This window comes from Acinonyx jubatus, chromosome C1 (assembly GCF_027475565.1).
Source record: "Acinonyx jubatus isolate Ajub_Pintada_27869175 chromosome C1, VMU_Ajub_asm_v1.0, whole genome shotgun sequence".
Classification (NCBI taxonomy): domain Eukaryota; kingdom Metazoa; phylum Chordata; class Mammalia; order Carnivora; family Felidae; genus Acinonyx; species Acinonyx jubatus.
Genome location: NC_069381.1, coordinates 29,038,878 through 29,064,108, shown reverse-complemented (window position 1 = coordinate 29,064,108; position 25,231 = coordinate 29,038,878). Strand labels below are relative to the sequence as shown.

Sequence of the window (25,231 nt, the reverse complement as noted above, 5' to 3'; positions counted from 1 at the left end):
GAAGGCACGTGGGCATCTTGATGAGCTTAGGCTCTGAGAAAACCTGACTCTTTGGCCCGGGGTTCTCGGGAATGAAGAAGTGTCCAGCCCTGGATCAAAAAAATTCTTTTAAGTAATGTCTACACCCAACCTGGGCTCGAACTCAAGACCCCAAGATCAAAAGTCTCACGCATGCTCGACTGACTGAGCTAGTGAGGCGCCCCTATTTAATGTTTTCGGCCCCGGATTCTTTTTCTTAACACAATGGTGGGGTGGGGAAGGGACCAGAAAGGGTGCGGGGCGGGGAATGAATGCCAGCAGCTCTCAGGAGACCCATTCTCTCACCTGGCTTCATCCCTAGACTAGTCCCTGAGTCAGGAACATGGAAGACCTAAGATGATGGCAGGGCCACCCATGATCTGGCTGGGTGACCAGTGACTTCCCCTTCCTTCTCATCCCCACACCCGCAACACACACGCCTCCACTCCTTCTCCTGCTGTCTGCCTCCCTTGGCACAAGAGCTAAGCCGGGGGGGTCTCCAAGTGTGGTCCCCAGATGAGCTGCATTAGCATCACCTGGGAGCTCCTGCGAAAAGCAGATTCTTAGGCCCCACCCCAGACCTACTAAATCAGAAACTCTTAGATGTGAATTAGTTGAGAAACACCACTCTACTCTTCTCAAACATCAATGAATGTACAGATCACGTGGGGATCCCATTAAAATACAGATTACGGGATGGGGGGGGTGTGTGTGTGCAGGGTATGACTCAGAGGTCTGGGAGGGGCCTGATACTCTGCATTTCTTAGAAGCTCCCAGGTGAGGCTAGTCCTCAGACCACCCTCCCCCCACCCCCACCTTGGAATGGCAAGTCTCTGGACACACTTCAACCCTGGCTACACTTCAGAACCACCTGGGGAACTCTCAAAAATACCAATACCTGGAGGTCCTGGGTGGCTCAGTTGGTTAAGCTCAGGTCATGATCTCATGGTCCATGGGTCCGAGCCCTGCGTCGGGCTCTGTGCTCAGAGCTCAGAGCTTAGAGCTTTGAATTCTGTCTCCTTCTCTCTCTGCCCCTCCCCCTCTCATGCTCTGTCTCTCTGTCTCTCTCTCTGTCTCTCTCTCTCTCACAAATAATAAACATTAGAAAATATTTTCAAAAAATAAATCAAAATACCAATACCTAAGCCCTGCCTCCAGAGGTTGTGATTTAATTGATCTGAAGTGAGACTGGGGCATGGGTAGGTCTTTAAATCTCCCAAGGTGATTCTAGTGCAATCCAAAGTTCTCAGCCAAGGGTGGTAAGAAGTGTGGGACACATACACACACGCCCCACAACCCCCCTCACCCTCTGGGGTCCTCCTTCTTTCTTCGGTCTTCCGGATCCCCTTCTATGTCCCCTTGCCTGCAGCTGTAGACATTTGACACAATCAGAGCACAAGCGCGTGGACATGCAGAGAGGCACAGGGACAGACACTGACACAGAGGCGGGAGGCAGGAGTGGGCTGCAGATGTGAGTGTGCACAGCCAGACAAACGCAGACACGGATAATCCACGTACAGTGTATGTGTTGCAAACACCCCCAGGTATAGATAGATAGATAGATAGATAGATGGACACACACAGGCAAACACACAACCTGCAGGTCAAGGACCGCCGCCCTGTCCCCATTGGTCCCGTTGCTCCAGACAAGGGGGCCTAGGTCTGTGCCGGACAATATTGGCAAACGGGAAGCCTGGGCTTAGACCCCCTCCTCTCCCTCAGCACCACTGAAGTGCTGTGACCTGGACAGAGGCCTCCCAGGGAGCCATTAGTGGCCGGCCAACCGGCCTCAGGATCTCGGAGGGGCTCAGGGGACGTGCCTGCTCTCAGGGGGCTGACACTTCCGAGGGGCGGTGGGTGCCTTCAGCCCCTCAGCTCAGCCCCGGTGCTGCTGTGTTGGGGCCCCCTTTAAGTTTCAAATCCTGCATCCCCCCCTCCTACCCCTCACCCCCCAGTGCCGGGGCCCTCCACAGACAGGCCTGATTGATGACTCAGGGGGACTGTGGCTGCCGCAGGCCTATTTTATGATGTCATTAGGCAGCTTCGGCCGCGGGAAGGAATCCCTCCTGACATCATAAAGGACTTGATATTTCGCTAATGTTATCTTGGCGGCGTGTCGCCCTGACATTTTCTCTTTGCAGCCCTCCCCCCAGGACCGGGAGTTGTCTAACTACAGCCTGGAAAAAATGCAAAACAGACAAATGCACCCTCGGGGGACAGCGGGAGAAAGCTAATAGACCAGTCCCCGAATCCCCACCCACGGAGGTGGTTTAGGTGGGAAGCATGATGTGTTTGTCAAGGGGGACCCAAGGCTGCCTTCCTACTGATTCTCTCCCGCCTTGGGCCGCCTCTGCTCAGCGGCGGGGAGGAAGTCAGGTGCTGATGTTCCAGAACAAGCTCTGCCACCCAGAGGCTATGTGACTTGGGCTAAGCCCTTACCCTCCCGCACCTCATTTACCCCATCCACACCACAGGGGTGTGGCCCAGATAATTTCAGACTGCGTGAGGCTCTGCTGAGGGCCCTGAAGCTGTTGGGGACGGACAAAGTGCCACAGAGGTAAGGAGGGACCCCATCCTAGGCTCCGAACTGAAACTCTAGACAGCTGCGGAGAGGCTGGGTGAGATGGTTTTCACGTCCCCATGCCCAGGAATGGTTCTGGGGGGACAGACTCAGAATAGCAAGACATCTCCCCAGCCCTGATCCCAGGATCTTCAAAAGACCAAGAGCAGGGGGCGCCTGGGTGGGTCAGTCAGTTAAGTGTCCGACTTCAACTCAGGTCATGATCTTGTGGTTCGTGAGTTCGAGCCCCGCATCGGGCTCCACCACACTGTCAGGGGGATTCTCTGCTCCTCCCCCACTTGGTGTGGCACACGTGTCCTCTCTCTCTCTCTCTCTCTCTCTCTCTCTCTCTCAAGATAAATAAATTTAAAAAATAAAGACTAAGAGCAGCTGCTGGTTCCGAGGAAAAATTAGTGACACTGATGCAGATCCCTAGTGCGGGTCTGGCGAACAGAAGTCAGCAGAGAGTGCCCACCATCCCATTCCCAGGTAGCAGGTGGCTCGGAGCTTGGTAAAGGAGAAAGACCCGGCAGCCATGGGCCCCTCCTACATCCACCTCCAAAAGGACCTCGGGCTAAATCTGCCAAAATCTTCTCCCACCCGAGAAGCGATCACCCACCACAGCCTGATCCCAGAACCCCTGGCAGATGGGCCTCCAGCTTGCCATCCCCAGGAGGTAGGGGAGCTCCCTCCTTTCCCCCCAGGCAGCCCAGCATGTCCCCCTCCCTGTGGCTTCCTCCCGAAGGGTCCACACTTTGCCTTCTGAGTACGGTGGGAGAGGGCTGCTCCCCTCCCTCCTCCCAGGACAGCCAGCCAAGAGGTGCACCAACAGCTTTCCCCAGCCCCGCCCTCCCAGCGTGCAGGAGGAGAAGCCAGGGTTTGTACCCTTTTTAAAGCACGGAGTCTTTGTCTTCAAAGAGCACAACTGGCCATTTCAACCTGGGGTCCATGGTGACAAGTGCAGCTCAATAGAATGAGTTTCTGCTGTTTGAGAAGGTTCCATGGGCTTCACCAGACTGCTGAAGAAGTCCATGGCATTTGAAGAAAACAAACAAACAAACAAACAAAAAGTTAGGAAGTCTGTTCCAGAATCCAGACAAGGCCACTTTTAGCCATGAAGGTGCTGTGTGGAGAGATCATTCTGGCCTGGGTGCGTCTCCCACCCCTGGAGAAGCCCCCCCCCCCCCATCCCAACCTTTGAAGAAACTACTTAAGGAAAGATGGGTAAGATCGAGACCCACTCCCAAGTCTGACCTTCCCATCGTGTTTTTCTGTGCTCTGAGGTGACTCTACCACCAGACTCCCAGACTCCTGGATCTGAGCAGACACTGATGGCACTACTGAGGGCTAAGCACGTTCGAGAGGGGCCGGCAAAGAGGGACTGAACCCAATCCCGGCTTCCAGAAGTTCCCACCAGGTAAGGTAGGCACACCGCAGCCACGCCCTGCTGCCTGCCCTTCCCTAGCACACCAAAGGCTTCCTACTTGCTCAGCTCTGCCAATGCTGCTCCCTGAGCCTGAGTGCCTGTCCCATGCCCTTCCAGTAGCTAACACTCCCTCAGCCTTCCAGTGCCTGGTGGGACTACCCACCTTAGGCGGAGTACCTTCTTCCCACGGAGAGACCCAGCTGAGTGTGAGTCTCCAAGAAGGACCACCTTGGCCTTGGATGCTCTTGTAGCTGTGGTGCATGGATATAACAGAGAATGCCAGGAAGGGCAGCCCTGACCTCTGGCTGGCCCACAAGGACCATGCTGACTCTCAGGCTGGGTCAAGAATCAGCATTTGGGCGCGTCCTCCTGAGCTGGCTGCCCCCAAGCAGGAGGCCCGTGGGACAGGTTTCCTCCCAAGGGCCCCCACTGCCTTGCTAAGGCAGTAATTCTGAAGCAACGCCCCTCCAGAGCTGGCAGACAATGACAACCCCTGATTGCCCAAGCCGGTAGATGGCTACGTGACACTCTCCATTATGATGAGCCGTTCATTCATTCAGCAGAAATGTATTGAGTGCCCATTACTTGCCAGGTATTATTTGGATGGTGGAAACAAAGGCAAAAATCCCTGTGCTCAAAGAGCTTACATTCTCTTGGGAAGACAAACAACATAGAAAATAAATAAGTAAAAAGTATAATACGATATTGCTGAGTGTGTTAAGAGCCATAGATAACACTAAGTCAGAAAGAACAGGGTGTTCCTCCCAGAGAAGGTAGCTTTTTGTTCTGTTTCGTTTACTTAAGTAATTTCTACACCCAAGGTGGAGCTCGAACTCACAACCCTAGGACCAAGAGTCATATGATCTTCTGGCTGAGCCAGCCAGGCGCCCCAGAGAAGGTAACGTTTGAATACAGACCTGAAGGGGATGACAGAGGGAGCCATGAGGAGATCCGGGGGAAGAGCATTCCGGCAAAGGACACAGTGCACGCAAAGGCATTCCTGAGGCAGGAATGTGGCCGGTACATTTGGGGAACCAGGTGGGTAGTGTGGTTGGAGGGAAGTGAAAGGGGGGAAATAGCAACAATGGCAGGTGGGGAGATTGAGCACGTGGCACCCTGAGGCTGTTGTGATGACCTCGGCTTAACACCACGTTGAGACGGGCCACAGTGAAGTTTCTGAGCAGACGAGTGACGTGCTGTGACTTGAATGTTAACAGGATCGCTGTGTCGCAGCATAGGGAATAGACAGCTCGGGAGAGGGGACGGATGGAGGTGCTCAGCCATGACAGTGCAGGTGGAGGGAGGTGGTTGAGTTTGGGGTGTGTTCTTGAAGGGGAAAGACTACGTGCCAGGCGTTGCTTCTGGTCCTGGCGTTATCTTCCATCATCCTCGCGACCACCCTGTGAAGCAGGTCCTTGATCCCCATTGTAGAAAAGGACAGAAAAGGAAACTGAGGTTCAGAAAGGTCACACAGCCAGTGAATCAACCCAGGCTTCTCCAAGCCTGAAGCCCGAGTTCTTCACACTCTGCTCCGGCGCCTGCCTGGGCAGGATTCCAACAAGGAGGATATCTAGCCACAGACTCCCAGAAATGGAGAACTAAGTCAGGACACTTACCCGCTGAGAAATGTCCCTAAAATGCCATCTTAACCATGCTTTCTCTTTCCATTAAAGCTCAAATGATACTTATTGGTCTTAAGTGCTTTTATTTTCACTTACACAGTTTCCAACTTTTAATCAATCTTTTTTATTTTAAATTCCATCCAAAACCATCAGTGAAGGGAGAAGACTGTAAGGGGAGGGGAGCCATCAGATGATTGCAAGATATGAGCTGAGGCACTGGAATCATCCATCACGCTCGTGTTCCAGCACGGCTGTGGGCCAGGCCGTGGGCCAGGGAGCCTGGGGCAGACGGGGAAGGCGGCCCCAGTCCCTGGGGGAGCAGCCTGCACAGGAGGGGAACCGTATCCAGGCGAGGCGGCCTGGGAATGACCCAAGGAACTGAGCAGGGAGGTCCAACCGGGGAAGGCTAGAATCCAAACACAGCCAGGAGGAGAGGAGTCCCAAGTCCAATCCCAGAAAAGGTCCAGCGATGCCAGAGGGACCATCGACAGGCAAACAGTTGAGCTGGAGCACTCATGCTCCAAAGCCCAAGCCGGCAGATCTTCCGGCAGGTGGTGGGGCCGCCCTTTTGCAGGTGGGAAGTCCGGGAGGGCTGCCGCAAAGGGAAGGAGAAAAAGTCATGAGTTGTCGCTCTCACTGCTGCTGGGGCCGATGATTAATAAGGAACCGGGTGGGGGGGGGAGCGGGCAACAACTTCCATTTTAAAAAGCCCGATGCCTGTGTGGCTCTGGGGCTGAGCCCACATGGGAGATGGACATAGGGAGCCCCTCTCTAGAGGCCGAAGTGGCTTCTAAGACTCATCTGTCACCTCCACAGCAGCCTGGGCCAGCCAGGTCCCTTCGAGTGAATTGCAAGGAAAGGAAGGAGGAGAGGAGAGAAAAATGGAGAGGACAAAAGGGAGCTATGGCAGTCACAGAGAAGAGTCCATCCTGCTCACCTTGATACAGCCATGCCTGCATTCGGAAGTAGATACCAACACCCTCCTAGGGAGACGTGCACACCCAGAAATGGACCAGCACATGGGCACAGCCACAGAGGCACTCGCGAGTGCAGGTACAGGGCGGGTTTACAGACACTGACACAGAGAGGCATAGGGCACTAGACAGGACACACACGCTGAACAGCGATGCCCATGGATACTGACGGAGGTGGGCACGCGTGCACCAATACGGACGCACCAGTGTGCACACGCCTGTACGGATACTGAAAGATACATACAAATGGACACCCACACATTCGGGTAGAAACATACAGACAGACACACACGGATGCTGACGTGTACATGCAAGAAGCTCACCTGGACACAGAGGTGCAGGCCAGGCATGCACACACAGGTCCACGCAGACACACGGACACACCTTGATGCACAGATGTGCACAACTACATAGATCACGCCTATTCTTACACTGCTAGGTGATGCATCTATGCCCATTTATAAGAACACACGCAGGGCGCCTGGGTGGCTCAGTCGGTGGAGCAGCTGACTTCAGCTCAGGTCACGATCTCGCAGTTCATGAGTTCGAGCCCCGCGTCGGGCTCTGTGCTGACGGCTCAGAGCCTGGAGCCTGCTTCGGATTCTGTGTCTCCCTCTCTCTCTGCCCCTTCCCACTCACGCTCTGTCTCTGTCTCTCTCTCCCTCTTTCTCTCTCAAAAATAAATACACATTAAAAGATTTATAAGAACAAACGTTCGCAGATGTATCCCGAGACGCATGCACACGCACAAAGGCACGTTCAAGGCCGTGCTTGGGCACTGCCAACAGCCAGGACACGCACACAGCTGGGCTCTGTGCTGCACTCAGGCCCCGGCTCTCAGCACCCCCAAGCCGGCCCCCTTCAAGCCAGGTGCTCTCCTGACCTTCTCCTGCCAGCCGCCCAGCTCTGGCTGGCTCCCTGGTCCTCGGGCCCTCCCACCATCTCTCGTCCGCCCACTGGCCCTGGGCCAGGCCCTGGCCTCCAGGATGGCAATCGCCCCATTCTCCCAGGTGCCGACTCAGCCAAACTTCACACCCAGAAGTGGAGCCAGGCCAGCGGGGCTTGTTGCAGCCTGCTTGGGGCATCAGCGCGGGGGAGGCAGGAGGGAGCCAAGATCCTGTGGTGGCAGAGAGAAGAGCAGCCCCAGCCGCCCGTGCGGGCCTGCCTGGTAAGGCTGCTGGCTTCCTCTTCTCCGAGTCATCCACCCTCCGCAGGCCTCGGGCTCCCCGCCTCTGTAATGGGACAGCACGCCCGTCCCACTGAAGTGTCAATTAAGTGTCCACATCACCTCCCGGATGAAAGAAAGCTTTTGCCTCCTCACAATAGCTCTGAGACCCAGGCTGTATTGTGCCTGGGTTAGACCAGGTAGCGGAGCTCCGGAAGGGGACGTCACTTACTCAAGGGAGCAGACAGGACCGGAACCCGGGTGCCTGCTCCCAACTCCACAGCTTTCCTGGGCGGTAAATATGTAGCACGTGACTGCCAGAGCCCAATGACTTGCCCGTGGCAGACATCATTAATCGATCACAGTCTCTCTCTCCTGGGGAATCCAGACTTGGCCTCGACATCCTTCTCAACGCACCGCTCCAGGCAGACAATCGTAATTGGCCAGAGTTGGCACCCAGGATGAAACTCACTGCCACGCTGTCGCTACATCTAATTCATCTAATTCAGAGGGTGGATGTGACGATTACATGAAATCAAGGGCAGAATACTTTGGAAGAACACAAGTGATGCGCCTATCAGAGGCATTTTAGTACAGTTTCCAGAGGCTATTGCCATCCAAGTCCCCCCAAAGTCTCACGACACTGGGGTGGAGGTTTAGGGGCAAGACAGCCACTGCCATTGCTGTTTCACAGAGGGAGACACTGAGGTCCCGGTGAGTGTGTCCAGGGTCACACAGCTAACACCCAGAGTGGGACTGTGATTCAAGCAACAACCCCTGTTTCAGTGCTCTTTGACCGTCCATGGCCCCAGCCAGACGGGACAGGCCAGAGTGTGTGGGCCTGGGGGAGCCAGGGATGGAGGGGGGCAGGAGAGGCCAGTCTCCTCCCAGCAGAAAGGAATCGACCCTACAACTAATTGGTTCAGAGTGCTTCTTTTGACCCTAATTAGCTATTTGTCATGTCTCCATTTGCATACCAGAAAAGATGCAAATTTGCATATTTGTAAATGAGGCTGAGCCTGGATGTGGGTTCTGGAAGAGCTTGGCGGTTGCTGGCAGGCAGGGAGGCAGCTGGCTCTTGCCACTGAAGCATGGGCCGTGGAACGAGGAGATTTGGAAGACAGCTCCTTGGCTTGGGGCTGCAAGGTGCTCTCAGAGGAGGTCAGACAAGATGGCCCGCTTCGCTCCCTCCCTCGGGGCTAAGTGGATGGGCAGGGAGAATGGGTGAGCCTAACGCTATTTTGATTAGATGAAACAAGGAGGGGGGAATATAAAGTAATTTCAGGACGCTCTGTGCTGGGAAGCCTTCTGTTCCCGTCCTTGGATAGAATCTGTAACACTTGCAAAGTGGGGGGGGGGGGGGGGACATCTCCCTCCACCTCGCTAGAGGATGAGGTTTGGGAGAGAATGGAGGTCAGGGGGAATCATTCTCTCCCTCTCTCTCTCTTTCTCTCTCTCTCTCCTCCAGACTCTCATGCACACATACACTTGTACACACATCTTACAGTTCACTAGCACATGCACACATACACACTACACAGACGAGCCTCTGCACCCCCCCCCAGGAGCACCTTGACACACAACACCCCAGACCCACAACGATACATACGCAACTCTAACTGGAGAGGCGCATTCGCACATGCAGACATTCCCAGACTTCCCGCCACATACACATTCACGCCCTTACACATACAGACACACACTCAAACACTCGAACATAGATGTAGGCATACAGACTCACTTAAGCTGTGCGTAAATATTTACATACACACACACACACGCGCGCGCACACACACACACAAGACATACACGAGAACATCCTTGCTAAGACCAAATTCCCTGGCAAATTCTGGAAATTCTGAACCCTTTGCCAGAGTTTCTGGTGCCTCTAGGGGAAGAGACAAAAGAAAGTAGGTAGCCACCCTTCCCAGGGAAGGAGCAGGTGTATCCCCAGAGAACGGGGACCCCAAGTAGGGACTGGTTCTTCCTCTAGGAAAGAAATGACTAGCAAATGCCCCAGTGCCTTCTGGGGTTTTGTCTAGGGCTTGAAGCAGGGTCTGAGTGGGCCTTGACAAGCGGGAGAGCACAGTAGGGAGACCGAGGGAGCGTTCATCTATCGCTGGGGTCTGCCATGCACTGGGCAGGAAGGCACCAGTGTCTCAGACGTCCACGTTGACCTCGGCAGCCAGCACGGAACGAGGTGGCACAGAGCTGCCGCACCTTCAGGCATGCAGGCACCAAGATGCCAAGTTCAAAGGGAGCCCCGGATCCATAAGGCTTCCCAGGCTGTGGGGCCTGGGGGCTGGACACTGGGACCAGGAAGCCCAGGGTCAGGGACCAAATGCTTCCACTGTTCCCATCCCCGGCATCTCCTCCCCAGTGCCTGCACCCCAAAAGGCAAGCTAAATAGCTCCGTATTTGTAAATTAAATATAGCTGTACTCCAGCTTTCCAAAGAGCTGGGAAGGAGAGAAGGAGAAAGAAAAAGAGAGAGAGGAAGAGAAGAAAAGCTGCCGCCCTCAGGAAAGTCTGGCTGGTACAGATTGCCTGAGTCATGAATATTCATCTGGCGAATGAGGAGAGCGAGAGTCTGCATAACAGCTCCACCCACCCAACTGAAAGAAATGTCACCGCCTTTGCCAATAAAGTGCCAAAGGAAGCCGGTGGAGGCTGCCAGCCAGACGGTGCCAAACTGCTGACTTCCACTCCCAGGCGTGGAGAAAGCACATTGTTTCCGGCCCAAGGAGCCGCCACTCGGGGCTGGGGGAGCAGAGCTGGCGGCTCAGAGAGAACCAGGAAGAAAAGTTACACCCGCCACCCACGGGAAGCCTGGCGGGCAGCGCGCCTGGGCCACAGCCTTCCCCAGTGTCCCTCCAAAGAGGGGATCGATCTGACCATTCAAGGGTGTCCTCTCTGGCTGACCACCGAGGGCCCAGCTCCCAGCTGAGAGAGCTCCAGGCTTCACACATCCTTGAAGGTGTCTCCCAGACGGTCTTCACGAATCCTGGATGGTTACTAGAGACCAGAGGCTGGGGGGAGGGGGCAAAACAGGTGTTACTTTGGGACCCAGAAGTCCACAGTCACCGTGGCCCCGTTTTGCCGAAGGGTACCCCCCAAATGCGGGCAACTTCCCTCTCTGGGTCTATCCTATTGCCTCTCCTTCCAGGAGATTTTCTCTAACCACTTTCTCTAAGACAGAGTCTGGTTCTCGGTCCCAGGCACCCACCTTCCCGGGCCTGAAAGCTTGCCTTGATCCGGTTTTGTTCCCGCCTGTGGCTGTTTCCTACCCCCGGGCTGTGGGCTCCAGGGGCAGGGACTGTGGCCTCAGCGTGCCAGCTCAGCACAAGATTCCGAGAAGGCATCTTGAGTAGTTTGTTACACAGGGGCATCTACGCCCGTCCATTCCTGTCCCCATGCCTGTACCTGGCCCTGGGTCCTTCCTGTTGCCCTGCACGTGCTGGTCAGGTCCCCAGGAGGTCAGGCATCCTGTCCCAGAAGCTCAGTGGGATCGGGACAGGCACTGAGTGGCCACCTCCCGTCCCCAGGCCCCTGCTCCCCATGAAGAGAGCTGAGAGCTGCCAGCGCCCCTCAGCACCCCATCCTCGTGGTGGCGCCCGTCCCGTGGTGTCACAAACCAGCCCGCCTGCCCGCCGGTCTACCACAGCTGGCTCCCTCCAGTAATTACCTAAATGAATGGAATAAGCAGAACTGGAGAGAGGATGTTCTCTTAGTGCAGAGAAGCAATTAGGGCTGTGGGCGTCTCCAGCTGCTGCTCCTGTTATGTAAAGTTTGGGATGTGTATTTGGGACTTAATGAGGATATTTATGTGTTCACATCTTACCTTCACAGACTGCTCATTTCAAGTATCCCAAGTACTCTTGGGCCGAGTACGAAGCAGTACAAGCCAAGCGACAGGCTCTAAGGGAGGAGTACCACCTCTCGGTAGCCAAAGAGACCCTCTCTCAGGGTTCATGGACCCCCAGAAATCAAGGGTGACACCCACCTGGAGCCTGGCTCTGCTCAAGGCCTCCGGGGACGGAAAGTCCTTTACTGCCTGGGTGGCTCAGTCAGTTAAACATCCGATGTCGGCTCAGGTCGTGATCTCGCGATTTGTGAGTTCAAGCCCCCACGTCGGGCTCCGTGCTGACAGCTCGGAGCCTGGAGCCCGCTTCGGATTCAGTGTCTCCCTCTCCCTGTGCTCCTCCCCTGCTCGTGCTCTGTCTCTCTCTCTTTCTAAAAAATAAGTAAGCATTAAAAAATGTTTTTAATTAAAAAAAATAAAACAAAATATCAGCAATTGTTGCAAAGTTCTTCCTTGAACTGAGCCAAAGTCTGCTTCTTTGCAACATCCCTGAATTGGCCCAAACATTGCCCGTGGCACCACACAGGACATGTCACTGCATCTGTCCGAGGTCAGCCACTAACCTTGCAGAAGGTAAATTTCAATTTTGCAATTGGAAAAGTTTCTGTGGTCAAATAAGTTTGGAAAACTTCTGCATCCATTTCTTGGCTGCAGGACTTCTCTGAGCCTTTACTGTGCTCACAGGCACCCAGCTGAGGGTGCTGCATTTCATGAAATGTATTTGCTTACAGAAGCCTTTTTTTTTTTTTTTTTGTGGAACAACCTCAAGAAACCAGGGCTCTAAAAGCACATTTTAGGAAACACCGCTTCAGAATGTTAAAAGCAAACACTTAATTCCTTGGCCTGAGCTCCTTCAACATTTCTCCTCCACTGGGCGTGATGCCTGGGCCTCTCCCCATTCTGGACCTTTGCTGTCAGTGAGCTCTGCCATATGCCTGTGTTCCTCCACTGCTCCAGACAAGCTCTGGTCAGGGATGGTCCAGAAGAGCCTTTCCCTCCAGTATCCAAGACCCCATGTTCTCACTGATGCAATCAAAACACCATTGGGAGGATAGCAGCTGAACCCCACTGAGTGTCTTTCCTGAAAGTTCCTCCAGCAAGCCACGACTGAATCTCAGTTCCTTATTCTGCTCTCAGACCCTGCAGTTGGAGCCCACAGGCAGACTCCCCTTAGGCCAGGTGTCCAAACAATGAGTCCCTGCTTTGCCTTCCCTGGATGGCAAAATGGTGAGCCATGATGAGCCCCCAATATCTGTGTACCAGCTAGTAATTTACACGCAGCCTGGCTTTTTCACAGCATCACACAAAGCATGCATCTAGTCACCGCACACTCACAGAGCACTCTAATCACCCTGGGCTCCAGACCCAGAAGTCTTCTGGGGCTGAAGCCACAGCCCACACCTGCACTGGGGCCTCTGGCTCCACCAGGCCTCTCCCCTGCACCTTCAATCACGGCCTCCATGCCTGCCTTCCCATCATCCTTCAAGTATGTGTTCAAGCCCAGGCATGGAAAAGAGGCTCCTCTCACCGGCCAAGTCCAATAGATTCTGGTGGCTCCCTGGTCTGGCTGTTGGGAAAAAGGTGTTGAAGCTTCCCCAGGTTGCGCAGAATGTCTAGAGATGCCTGCCAGTGTTGGGGAGTGGGCAGGGTGGTGCCCATGCCAGTTAATGCCACCCCCCCAAGCAAGGCTCAGTCCCTTTCCCTCAAAACTACTCCCCCAAGCTACAACCCTCCTTTCTCCCTTAACAAACACCCAACTCCCACACACACCCACACATGGCCCCATTCCCCCACCCAAACCGCTCCCTCCAAGGTCACCAACAGACTCCTATTTGTCAAGTCCCGTACCCTCTCCCTGGTGTCCGTGCCTTTGCAGCATTAGATATGGTTGACCTTTCTCTGGAAATTCACCCCCGCCCTATGGAATTCCAAGACAAGCTATGCACCCCCCACCCCCCGTGGTTCCTTGCCTTTCTGACCATTAATGCAGTTTCTTCCATCACATCAACGTGGCCATGTTCCAGGGCCCGATTTCCAGCCTTCTCTTGCTCCTACACCCCCTCCTTCTGAGATCTCATCCACAGCTTGGTCCTTGGGAAAAGCCCTCTGTGCCCCTCAAGTGTGCCCCTAGGATCAGCCTCCTAAGAGCCGTCCTGCTGCCTACAGGCCACAGCAACAAGCCAAAGCTCCAAAATCCCAGCACTTCCTCTCTCCTCCAGAATCAGCTCCCACTCCAGGTTCTCCACGATGCATAATCCTCCCAGGCTCAAGGATCAAATTCTTGGCAGCATCTTGACTCTTTATCTGCATCCATTAAATCACGATGTGCCGAGTCCTCTTATTTAATATTTATCTAATTTCCAAAATAAAAATAGCTTTATTATTTATTCTGACTGAAGAACATGATATATCCTCAGTATAAAAAAAAATTTTAAAAAATCAAACCAATACTTAAAAGTAGGAAAAAGAAAGTAAAAATCACTCAAAATCCTACCACCCAGATATAACCACTCCAGCATTTTGGTGAACAGCCTTCCAGACATATCTCTATGCATATATACACATAGAGATCTATGTATATAATTTATAGACGAGGGATTGTATTATACATACTGTTCTCACTGACACCTGCTTTTCTCTCTCAACAATATGTCATAGACATCTTTCTATGTCAATAAATAGAGCTCTACAAAATTATTTTAATTACTTCATAGTATTCCATTGTATGTATGTATCATACTTTATTTAGCTGGGTCTCTATTGATCCTTTAGAACGTTGTCAAGATTTTACTCTCATAAACAATATTGTGGTAAATATCCATGTATATATCTCTTTGCTTATTCTTTGTAATTATCTCCTTAGGATAAAATCGTACAAAGCAAATTGCTGCAAGAGTACACTATTTCCAATTTTGCCACTCTGTCCTTCTGAAAACGTACAATGTACTTCCCATCAACAGTGTCCCAGCATATCTTCCCACACCCTCACTAGCCCCAGGTTTTAATGTTTGGTCAAATCAACAGATGGCAAAAGACATTCATTTTTAGTGGCATTGTTTAAATTATTAATGAAAGTAAATGAGTATCTTTTCTTCTTTTTTTGTCATTTGTAATTATTTTCTTTGTGAATTGCCTGTTCGTGTCTTTTGCCCATTTTTCTAATGAGATATTTATCTTTTTCTTAATGAATGGTTTAAGAGTTCTTTGCACATTTGAGAATCAGATTAAACACTTATCTATCATATACACTTTCCCTTTTCTCCTTTACTACTTTTTTAATGTTTTTATTTATTTTTAAGACAGAGAGGGACAGAGCATGAGCAGGGGAGGGGCAGAGAGAGAGGGAGACACAGAATCTGAAGCAGGCTCCAGGCTCCAAGCTGTCAGCACAGAGCCTGACACGGGGCTCAAACTCATAGACTGTGAGATCATGACCTGAGCAGAAGTCGGACGCTCAACCGACTGAGCCACCCAGGCGCCCCTCTCCTTTACTATTAATGGTCTTAAACTTTCCATCTTCATATATTCAAATGTATCAATCTTTTCTTTTATGATTCCTGGATATCCCATCATGCTTAGAAGGAACATCACCACGTTAAGATGACCAAAATAGTCATTCATATTTATTCATTCGTATTCATGAAGACTCTGTAGTCTTCATGCCTTGGTCTTATTGGAGAAAGACAGAAAACCAGCTTGTGTTGTAATGGCTGGCCCATGCCAACACCATTTATAAACCAGCCCATATTTTCCCAACTCAACAGAAATGCCATTTTATCGTATACAAAATTCCCTTAAATACTTGGATCCATTTCCAGACCCTCTATTCTATCCTGGTGATCTGCTATTCTTACATAAGAATTTTAATTATTGTCCCTTTATAAAACATTTTAATATCTGAGAGGGTAAGTATTCATCATTTTTCTTTTTCAGAATTTCCCTTAGCTACTCTATTTTTTTTTTTTTACTCCTCCAGATTAGCTTTATAATTATTTTTGTCAAATTTTTTAAAAATCCTGTTGCAGTATTAATTGGAGTATCTTCATTTTTGTACACTCCCTTAAGGAGCACGAACAAACTTAAAGCATTAAATCTTTTCACCCAAGAACTAGGGACATGCCATATTTATCCGAGTCTCTTTTCTATCAGGCAAGTTTTCTGGTTTTCTTCCTGTAAATCCCACATGTTTCTAATAAAGTTTATTTCCAGGCATTTTGTGTTACTATTTTCTTCTTGACAGTGCCAATGAGGCCTTTTACTTTACCTTCTAGGTAGTCATTTTATAAATAGAAAAGCTATTTGTTTTTATATGTTGTTTTGTTACTGGCCATTTTACCAAACTTTACTTTTTCCAGTTGTTTTCATGAAACCGTCTTGAATTTTTACAGATAAATAATAATCATATCTGCTAGATATGATTATTGGCTCTCCTTTTCTAATATGTATCTCTTTTTATTTCTTGTCTAATTACAATGCCTAGCACCTTAGGAAAAGTGGGTTATTTTAAAAATTTTATTTATTTTGAGAGAGAGCACAAGCAGGGGAAGAGGAGAGAGAGTAGGGGAGAAAGAATTCCAAGCAGGCTCTGTGCTGTCAGTGTAGAGCCTGATGAGGGGCTCAAACTCATGAATCGCAAGATCATGACTTGAGCTGAAATCAGACGCTTAACCAACTGGCCACCCAGGCACCCTTAGGAAAAGTGGGTTTTTAAAATTTTTTTATTAAGAAAAAAATGTTTTAATGTTTATTTATTTTTGAGAGAGAGAGTGTGAGCAAGAGAGGGGTGAGAGGAAGACACAGAATCTGAAGCAGGCTCCAGGCTCTGAGCTGTCAGCACAGAGCCTGACTTGGGGCTCCAACCCACAAGTGGGAAGATCATGACCTGAGCCAAAGTCAGATGCCCACCCGACTCAGCCACTCAGGTGCTGCAAAAGTGATTTTTAAAATACTGATAACAACAGCTGCCCTGGTCTAGTTTCTGACTTTAATGAGAACATATCTAGGGAGTCACCAGCCTAATGTCTCCCATGCATCCCTTCCTGTGACCACTATCCTGGTTTGGCTTGTATTCATTTGTCACCTGTGTCATCACAAATGTGAATAAGGTACAGGCTTTGAAGTCAGATGACCTGTATTCGGGTCCTGATTGTCATTTAGTAACTATACGGTCTTGTCAAGTTATTGAAGATTATTGAAACAAAAAGAAAAAGAAAGAAAAGAGAGAGAGAAAGAAAGAAAGAAAGAAAGAAAGAAAGAAAGAGAAAAGAAGAGAAAATAAAAGAAAAAAGGAAAGGAAGGGAAAAGAAAGGGAAAGAAAAGAAAAGAAAAAAGAAAGGAAAGGAAAGGAAAAGAAAAGAAAAAAGAAAAAAAGAGAAAAGAAAAAAGAAAGGAAAGGAAAGGAAAAGAAAAGAAAAGAAAGGAAGGGAAAGGAAAAGAAAAGAAAGGGAAAGAAAAGAAAAGGAAAGGAAAGGAAAAGAAAAGAAAGGAAAGGAAAGGAAAAGAAAAGAAAAGAAAAGAAAGAAAAGAGAAAAGAAAAAAGGGAAAGGAAAGGAAGGGAAAGGAAAAGAAAAGAGGGAAAGAAAAGAAAAGAAGAAAGGAAAGGAAAGGAAAAGAAAAGAAAAGAACGGAAAGGAAAGAAAAGAAATGAAAAGAAAAGAAAAAAGGAAAGGAAAGGAAAGGAAAAGAAAGGAAAGGAAAGGAAAGGAAAAGAAAAGAAAAAAGAAAAAAAAGAAAAGAAGAGAAAAGAAAAGAGGAGTTATTATAAGAACTAAGTGAGATAATCCACACACTGGGTGCAGTATCAGTAAATGATCATGTTCTCAGGTCTTAGCCCCCAACTTCTCCTTCCAGTCCCACCTACATCCTACTCTTAGGTTGACCTTCTCAAATCCCACTCAGCTCACAGCACCCTACCATGCCCTCACTAGCTCACAAGTCTTCAAATATCCCCCACTGCCTACAGAATGAAGGCCCAGATTCTTATACTTGTGTCTGAGATCTTCCATTATTCAACTCCAAACTTTCTTCCAGCCTTATTACCTGTGGCCTCCTGCCACCCCTGCTCATCACACACCCCTCCCAACCCTTTCCTCCAGCCTAGATGTTCTCCTCACTAATGGCTGCCTGATACCAAGTAGGTCCTCACTCTCCACTCAGATCCCTGTATCAGATTTTAGCTCTAAATAATGCAAAATTAAAATCTAAGTGGGCTTTTAAAAGTAAATTCATCAGCTCACTTAATAGAAAGTCCAGATGCAACAGGCTTCAGGCACAGTTTGATCAGGGCTGGGACAGAATTCTTCTGTGATGTTCCAGGCTCTTCCCACATCCCTACGTTTACAGTAATCTCCGGTTGTGTTCCCAGTCACCAGATGCCTGCCAGGAATTAGATCCACAAGCTACCTCATTCAAATCCAGATAGAGAGACTGGATGTCTTTCTCCAGTCATCTAACAAAAAAATTCTGGCCTTCTGTCTCACTGGGCCAATCTAAACCAATTCCTGTGACTGGGGAAATGTGTGTATTGATTGGTTTAGAACCAATCCATGTGTCAAAAATGGGTCTTGGGGAGAAGGACTATGTTGACTGGCGAAGTCAATCAGGACTCCACTCCAAAGCCACATACACCATGGGAGATGGATGGGGGGCTGACAATTTTAATTGCACTATAACCTCTTCCACATCACTCTCCTGGGACTTAGCCTTCCTTTAAGGCCCAAGTCAAGCTCCAGAGTTCTGATAATGGACCCACTCTCTTTTAACTCCCAGAGTCCCTACTCTCTGCTCAACATATGGTAAGCACGGCCATACGTAATTTGTTTATATAGTCATTTGTCTATTCTTCCCAGCTGATTAATAAAGTCTACAAAACACTAGCAAGCTAGCCCTTTTGACCTTCACAACAATCCACTGAGACTCAGAGAGGTTAAGTGACTTGCCCTGTGTCACACAGCCAGAGATGACATTGCCCCCAAAGGCCACTGCAATGAGCTCGCACTCTCTCATTCTCTCTCGCTCGCTCGCTCGCTCGCTCGCTCGCTCTCTCACGGGTACACACCCCACAGTCTCTCCTCCAACCACCAACTCAGGCCTGACCCAAAGATGCAGAAACCTACCCCTCCCCCTCCCAGCACCACCTTCTTTTTCCCACTCCGCCTCAATTTCTAGAGCTCTCAGACTTCCTCCGAAGAGTACAGAGAAAGTTTTCCTGCCAGACAGCAGTTTCTAAGATTTGTGTGACAAGGCCAGGTACAATTCAAATGACTCTGGGTGATTTAATCTGCTTGGGGCTGGGGTGGTAAATCAGCGCAGCCCAGGCTGCCACAGCCGCCCCAGAAACCCACGAGCCGAGCTGCTGGTAGGCGGTTATATCTGCAGATCTGCAGGTGACGGTCTGGAAGCGTGAACCTCGGCCTGGGGAGTTCCCCTCCGCTGCACTCGGAATGTATTTGGAGGGTCCTACGGCCCGCAGCCACTCCGGGCCTACGCGTTCCACCAGGAAATAGCTTTCCCAAGGATGCAGCCCTGATTCCGCCTCCCCGCTGCCCCCCCTGCCCCCCTGCCGGCTGTCAGAGCGCCCCCACCCCCCACCCCGAGTCCACACTGGACTTTTCAGGGAAGGAGACCAGCGTCGGTCAAGCTCCCACTGAAACTGCCGCCTCGCTGCCAGGGCCTCGTGCACCCACACACACCCATTACCTCATTCCATCTGCACAACAACTTAATGAGGGAGGCATGTCTGTCCTCAGTTTACAGGTGACTTAATTGAGGTTCAGAGCGATTAAATAACTCGCCCAGGGTTATTACACAGCTAGCAGGGGGCAGAGCCAAGATTCAAATCCAGATTCATAAGACTCCAAACTCCTCATCCTGTTGGATCCACCCCTCTGCCGAGGCCAGAGGGAGCAAGTAGAGGGCAGCTGTCACTGGAACCACGTCGTTTGAGGAGAGAGGAGTCGTCCCTGGCTGAAAGGGAGGTGATGCTCTGAGTGAATGGAACAATCGCTTTGCCCCTACAAGAGAGATGTCTAAGGAGAAGGGAGTCATGTTTGTGAGGCTCCTACTGTGTGCCAAGCAGGTGTGCCTACACGGGGGCCGTGCACTAGGTGCTCAACATCTTGCATCCTGCCCGTGAGTCCTTAAGCAGTAGGATGCTGGCAGATATTTACCAACTAGCAGTCTGGAAGAAAGAAAGAGACCCGGCTTGTAGCAGCGGCCAATTCCCATGGTCTAAATATTCCCACCGTGGTTGACTTCGAGCTACCAATGGGATGTCACTGACCACAGAGTTGAGAAGAGATGCCTTCGGTCGGTTCTGGAAGCCAGTAGGAACCCACTCCAGCACACCACCGCCTGTAAGAGAGGCTTGATTAAACCCACTCGACAGATGAGGCCATGCAAAAAGGCACTCAGGTCCGAAATCCATTTCTATGCAACTTTCTAAATTCACATGGCCTGCATAGCCCCATATTCCCTGAACCAGAAGCAACGCAGGGAGCCACAACCACTGGTCTCTACTCTCTGAAGGTGGAAAAGTCCCGCGAGGTCCCGAAGGGCAGAAGAAGACCAAAAATCCGGCAGACTGAAATTCAGCATGAGGAAGAACTTTCTGAGTGCCCCTCTAGACTGACAGCTTCGGGAAGGCAGCAGCCAGCCGTGCCTGGCACACAGTGAATGCTCAATGGCGAATGAATGAAGAAAGGAGTGATCAATTGAATGAAAAAGTCATGACATACGTGTTCCATTGATTCTTCACACTCACCAAACCCAAAACTGAATTCATCTTCTTCCCCCCAAAATCTATCCCTCCCCCAGTGTTTCCATCTCAGTAAGGACCACGGAGCCAGAAACCTGGGGTCCTTCTGCCTCACTCCTCACGTGCAGTCAATCAACAAATCCTATCCCCCCCACTTCCTAGTTCCTCCTGAATGGATGTTGTCCTCAACATGCCCACTCTGCTCCCACGGCTCAGACCATCACCGTCTCTCCCTGAATGGACATGCGGCGCCCTAACTGCCCTCCCAGCACTCACCCTGGCCTGTATCGACTCCCAGCCCCCGTCAAACACATCATCAAACCTGCCCACGTGATCTGTCAAAGTGGCCCCTCTGCACAGGTCCTTCCCACTCCTTCGATGGCTCCCCACTACCCAGAGGATAGAACGGAAGCCCCTTGGTCCTCCACGGTCTGGCCTCACCTCCCTCTCCTGTTTGACCCCTTACCTCTTGGTCCACCGCATGTTGGTGCAGAATGCATGTAAAACCCCGCCAGACCCCTCGGTGTCCTCTGCATGTCATCCAGGCCTCTGGAGGCCCCTCCCTCTCCCACCTCCCTTCCCTTCACCTCAAAAACTCGTTGCAGACTGAAGTAAGATGATCTAGAAGGTGATTTCTGGGGGCCTCTTAGACTAATATTTCATGATGATTCTAATGCCAAGTCCTTAATTCAAGGCCTTCTGGATTTTATAGTCACCTTCTGTCTTCATGGGACCCTGCAAGGGTCTGTAGGGGCTCTCAAGTTCAATTCCACCATTTTAACGGACAGAAAATCTGAGGCCGAGAGAGGGAAAGGGATTTTCCCAAGACCACACAGCAAGTGAGCAGTGGCAGCTCCAGGACAAGAACCAGGCACCTGCCTCGCAGTCCAAGACTCTTTCTTGGCATCACACTCTCCACCCTGATCCCCTGATTCCAACACAACCATCCTGACAACCCCACCCTGATTCACCTCTTCACACCCAAGCCAGATTAGCACCTTTCCTGCCTTTGCTCAAGGCCATTCTCTCACCTCCATTCAACTTCCAGAGGGCCAGCTCCGGGAAACCTATCCTGGTTATCAAGCCAACCCCATCCATACCCCACACCCTTCCCCCAACCCCCTGTATCTGTCAGAACCCAGCAACTAAGGTTTGGCTCACTCACAGCAATCAGTGTCTTGTGCTCTCTCGCCAGGTAGGACACCCACTCTTCAGGGCTGGCCAACATCTCATCTTTCTCCTCTTCCTCCTTCTGCATCCGCCAGCTGGATATACCACTGCTCAGGGTGACAAAGGATAGCGCAAAAGAGCATGGCATCTGAGGTCAGGCACATGCAAGGTCAGATCCCAGGTCCGTATATCCCCGACTGGTTAACCTTAACCCATGTGAGCCTCCGAGCCCTGCTTCAGGTGAGCTCGAGCCCTGATTCAGGTAAAACACGAACCCCAGGTGAGCCCTGCTTCTCTCTCTCTCTCTCTCTCTCTCTCTCTCTCCCTCTCTCTCCCCCTCACTCACTTGTGCCCTCTCTCTCTCTCTCACACTCCCTCTCTCAAAAAAGAGAAAAAAATACATCTGAGCCTCAACCTTCCTTATCTATAAAATGGGCCCTATCCCCCAGGGTTCCTCGGAGGACTGAATGACATCACCCAGGTTACAGGTCTAGCATTTATTTAGTGGGCTCTTGATAAATGAGAGCTCCCCTCCCCATTTCTTTCTCAGTAAATCCCCAAGACACTTGAGGGAAAAAAAAAGCTTTTCTGGGCTGGGAGGTGGGCAGACTCCTGGACATTTTCTCTCGCTCGCATTTTCAACGGGCTACGAGCAGCCTGTGTGCAGAAACGTGGGGCGTCTCCAACCCCCTTCCCCACCCCCAACAATCTGCTTTAACCTTCCTGTCTCCAATGCCTTGTTTATTTTAATATCACTCGTTTCGCTTTTCTGTTCGTGCAAAAAAAAAAATTTTTTTTTTTGTAAAAACAGATTTAAAAGGAAAAGAAGCATTTAATGAGTAAAACTGTCTGCAGCCCTGTTTCTTTCTCAGGAAAAAGTGGCTGTGATCCTGGCATGAGAGAGGAAAGCTGAACAGCTTCCCTTCACTGCAGCTGGCAGGAGCAGTGCGTTTCAGAGTGGAACAGAACCTCCAAATTAAACAGTACGTCTCCCAGCCAGGCGCTTCCTGTGCCGAATTCAGCTTGGCAGGTGACACCCCAGCTCAAGCAGGGATCCAGCCCCGACATGAGCAACTTACAAGGCTCTCTGTTCCTGCCCGCCTCCAGCACAGAAGACCCAACGCTGCCAGGCCCTGGAGAAGCACTGACCTCCGGGATAAGGCTCTGAGAGGAGAAGGACGTAGCTGGAAAGGGAGTGGACCCACCTGGCCAGTGGCCAAGGGGACCAGGACCCCTCCCAGTTCCTCAGCATTCAGGGACCAGCACATTCCTCTGCCCAGAGAGCATAAAGACCAGATCCAGAACTTTCTGTTCAAACAGAAGTTCAGAAAATCTGCTGCTACTTCCCCACCTCCAAAGGTGGCATTTTGGAAGGCTACTCTGGATGGAATCCAAGGGCCAAACTCCAGAAGGGCTCTGCCTACCTCAACCGCCACCCGCCCCCCCCCCCCGCCCCGCACCACCCCACCCCCCCCCCCGCAAAAAAAGATGAAGGACAGAAAATCACACATGACCTTCAAATATGCACAGTAGAGACTGCCCCAGGGCAGAAAGCAGGCTGGGCCAGGACAGTGGTCCCCCTCCCTTGTTCCAAACTCCATACCTTTCTTAATGTAGCCTAGTGACACATACTGAACTCACTGGTCCTTGAACTCCTAAATCCCTTTCTCATTTTTTCCAGTAGTCAAGACAGGCCCCAGCCTTTACTGTCCCTGGGACATTTCATCATGCCAAACCCACCTGACCACCCCAGCCTGTTGAAATCTTTCAGGATCCTGACTTGCTATCTGAGCTCTGCTCTGTCCTTTTTCTCTGTTCTATCACCTCTTGCTGTTACAGGCCCGCACCCTTTATACCTCCTTTTGGGTCTGTGGCATATATTGGTCAGAACAGGGTAGAAGGCAGAGCCCCACGGGTACCTCTAAAGACCCACGCAGACTGACCTGGTTCCAACTCTATAAACATTCTGTGGCGGTCTTTCAGCCAGACAGGAGCCCCCTCGATGCCCTCCCAGCCAGCCATCATGTCCTAGAGAGCATGACAGACCCTATCCAGTGTTTTAGGAGGCAGCGCGATATGACACGAAGGGCCAGACAGATTCAGGCTTGAATCCCAGCGCCCTCAGTCTTGGGAATGCCATTCAACTTCCCGGAGCCTCAATCTCCCATCTGTAAAATGGATACTGTCACATCCAGAGCACAACTTGTGAAGATTAAGATCATATATGTGAAGTATCCAGCTCGCAACAGGCACCCAATAAATAACAGATTCCCCCAATCGCTAAGCTGTCCGGAATCTGAAAGATTCGCCTGGTCTTGCTGAGCCCATGTTGGCTCCAGGGATGACTACCTTCTTTTCTTTTCTTTTTTGAAATGCTTGTTTTTATTTATTTTGAGAGAGGGAGAGAGCACAAGCAGGGGAGGGGCAGAGAGAAAGGGAGAGAGAGAGAATCCCAAGCAGGCTCCAAACTGAGTTCGCGGGGCTCGAACTCACGGATCGTGAGATCATAACCTGAGCCAAAATTAAGAGTCGGGCGCTTAACCGACTGAGCCACCAGCTGCCCCTTCTTTTCTAATCACAGACGTCACCATCCATACGAGGCCCTCGTATTAATCTGCGATCAGCCAAAGCCCTGGGTCTTTTTGAGGTGAACTCCTGTCAAAGCAGTCTTCCCTTCCTGGATCTGTGCGGTCGTTTAAATAAAATAGCAACGGTCATAATGACAGCTTAATCCTTCCAGTCCCACTATGAAAAAAAAGTAGCGGGGCGCCTGCACAGCTCAGTCAGTTGAGGGTCCAACTCTTGATTTCAGCTCAGGTCATGATCCCACGGTCGTGAGATTGAGCTGGGCTCAATGCTGAGTGTGGACCCTGCTCGTGATTCTCTCTCTGTTTCTCTCTCTGCCCCTCTGCCCCACTCCCACTCTCACACTAAAAGAAAGAAAGAAAGAAAGAAAGAAAGAAAGAAAGAAAGAAAGAAAGAAAGAAAGAAAGGAAGGAAGGAAGGAAGGAAGGAAGGAAGGAAGGAAGGAAGGAAGGAAGGAAGAAAGAAAGAAAGAAAGAAAGAAAGAAAGAAAGAAAGAAAGGAAGAAAGAAAGAAAGAGAAAGAAAGAAAGAAAAGTATCTCCATTTACCTATGAGGAAACTGAGGCTCAGAGAGGTTAAGTGACCTTTCCAAAGTCACACAGCTGGAAAGTGTGAAAGCTACACACAGTTCTGTCTGACCCCAAACACCATGCTCTCAATAGTAGACAATTTTTTCCTAAATGTAGGCCTTGAGGGGATACTTTGTCTCCAGCCCTAGTGCACTTGTCTTTTTGGGTCTTGGCACCGAGGTCACTTGGTTGAGCGCCTTTGGGTCCCGATGCTGTCATCCACAGGGGTGGCCACGCCTCACCCCCACCTCCCAGCAGCTCTGTAGCCACCACCTTCACATAAAAGGGAATGAACTGGGGCACCAAAGCCCATTGCTTCCTGAAGACTGGGACCACTGGGTTCCTTGTCTTGGCCCTAGAGGCTGACCTCCACATGGGCATCCTAAGCTCTTGACTCCTGGGCCCTTGACCACCACCCCCCATAGCCTAAGCACAAGGCCAGCCCGGCCCCTCTTCCTCAGCCCTTCACCCGGGCCCAGCCACCTGCTGCCCAGCCCTGACACCTCTGAACTGACCACTGCCCAAG

At 50.9% G+C, this 25,231-nt stretch overlaps 2 long non-coding RNA genes across 10 annotated transcripts in view; one reads left to right on the top strand and one right to left on the bottom strand.

Annotated features, from left to right (window-relative positions):
- The first annotated feature begins 2,128 nt into the window (after positions 1–2,128).
- On the top strand, positions 2,129–5,911 carry LOC113599416 (uncharacterized). 2 transcript variants are annotated; one of them, XR_008294040.1, is made up of 4 exons: positions 2,129–2,575; positions 3,862–3,995; positions 4,826–5,042; positions 5,780–5,911. It is a non-coding gene; the product is annotated as an uncharacterized LOC113599416 (long non-coding RNA). The 2 variants fall into 2 exon arrangements; XR_008294039.1 differs by having other exon boundaries at positions 5,436–5,811.
- A 170-nt stretch (positions 5,912–6,081) lies between these two features.
- The window catches only part of LOC113599415 (uncharacterized), a 67,782-nt gene continuing 48,632 nt past the window's right edge, over positions 6,082–25,231 (bottom strand). For 4 of the 8 annotated variants that reach the window (XR_008294030.1, XR_008294029.1, XR_008294027.1 and 1 more), the window contains 3 exons: positions 21,547–21,658; positions 11,768–11,997; positions 6,251–10,793 (listed from right to left, as the gene is read on the bottom strand). This is a non-coding gene — a long non-coding RNA (uncharacterized LOC113599415). Of the gene's footprint in view, positions 6,219–6,250; positions 10,794–11,767; positions 11,998–21,542; positions 21,659–25,231 lie in introns of those variants that run through there. The other 4 variants (XR_008294032.1, XR_008294038.1, XR_008294034.1 and 1 more) reach the window with 4 other exon arrangements.